Here is a 1,643-nt window from a genome sequence, read left to right as displayed (position 1 = left end):
CGAAATATACAGAAAGCTGTTCAGGCAGCACATTGATTTGAACTCCACCCTAAAAGTTTTAAAATGGAATATTTTTCAAATTAATTTATTTTGAATTATCAGTACTAATTATTATTTGCGGATAGGTTAATCACGCTTGGCAAAAGCATGACAGGTGGAATCGATGGTCATAGAATTTTCTTTCGTTGAAAAAATGTTCATCCAATTTCGTTTCTTTTTAAGTAACTAATTATGTATGATACAAAGTATTTTCTCTCTGAATATGAGTTAAACTCGTTAGTTTTGTAACATATAAATTAATTGTGCGTAGAAATTTAGTACGTTAAGCTTGTAAACTATTCTCTTGATTTACATTTTCTGCGAAATTAGGACGAGATTATTGACTTTAATTTACTTAAGTTACTCAAGATTGAAACAATGAAATACGCAATTCACTGGTTTAAAGACAAAGAAGTAAGATGCGTTTTATAAAGAAATAATAGTACACTTACTTCTAATTTTGTTAAATTGATTGTAGTTACTTCACCCAAAGGCGCGCCATTTATAAATTTTTGTCTTTCCTTTTCTCGATATTCCATAAACTTATGAATGATATAGTTAATCTGTGGAAGACACAATATTTTTAATTGCCTTACAAAATATTTTAAACTGAATATAATTTGAAGTTGTAATATGTAGTATTGTTATTATAATAAAATGTACGATTACTGATAGACATTTTACCTTTTCTCCGGCTGTGACAGCTTCCTTATGGAGCATAGCGCCATGACCAGTCACCCCCTTGCATGTTATTTTGACTTCTGCAAATTAATAACCTTTTGCAATAAGAAGAAAATAGCTAATACCACTCAGGGATATTGTAGCTTTCTAATGGAGAAAGAATATTTTAATGGGACCAGTAATTTATGAGTTAATTCATTGCCAACAAAAATACAAATCTTCTTCTATTGCAGTGGTGAAACTTTTTTATATACAAACAATATCTTACTAATATAAATGCGAATGTTTGGATGGATGTTTGTTACAAGGTATCTCCAGAACGGCTACACGAATCTCGCTAAAGTTTGGCATAGATGTTGTTGTTGTTGTTGAAGTTTTTTTTTTTAAATTTCTGCGGGGAAGGAGTCGCGGGATACACCTAGTATTCTTTTTAAAATGTTTCGACAGTAGAAAACCACAATAAGTGTAGAAGTAATTCGTTCCACACTATGTCACAGCGCTGCATATTGTTCCACAAGCGTAATTCGCTGTAAGAAGTTGGGAACATGGTGAAACTATAATTCCACGTGCCGATTACCACGTTAGTAAATAGCGATATTATCATTTCTTGTTAGGCATTTCATAAACAAGAAGCCATTAAATGGATTTCCATGTGTAAAAACTACAATAGTTTCAAAAGAGCCGAGGGAATAGGAGCTTATTAGTGCAATTTCGTCACTCGAGTTTTTAGGATTTTGTGATATATCGCATCTTTTGTGATGTTTTATTTGATTGCGAGAATATGGATACAATAAGATTGTACTGTAATATTTTCATTATTAATCTAAAATCTTTATACCAACCAAATAAGCAATAGTCATACATATGTTCTTACAAACACGCCTTTAAAATTACAAAGCACTTACGTCTTGCAGTCCGTTCTC

At 31.6% G+C, this 1,643-nt stretch overlaps 1 long non-coding RNA gene across 1 annotated transcript; it reads right to left on the bottom strand.

Annotated features, from left to right (window-relative positions):
* On the bottom strand, positions 1-1,643 carry LOC106113333 (uncharacterized). The gene is made up of 4 exons (XR_001227654.1): positions 1,626-1,643; positions 724-800; positions 492-602; positions 1-49 (listed from the first exon to the last, which is right to left on the bottom strand). It is a non-coding gene; the product is annotated as an uncharacterized LOC106113333 (long non-coding RNA).

This window comes from Papilio xuthus, unplaced genomic scaffold (assembly GCF_000836235.2).
Source record: "Papilio xuthus unplaced genomic scaffold, Pxut_1.1 DF828294.1, whole genome shotgun sequence".
NCBI classification, from domain to species: domain Eukaryota; kingdom Metazoa; phylum Arthropoda; class Insecta; order Lepidoptera; family Papilionidae; genus Papilio; species Papilio xuthus.
Note: the sequence above shows the minus strand (reverse complement) of the source record. Positions and strands in the feature narration are given on the sequence as shown.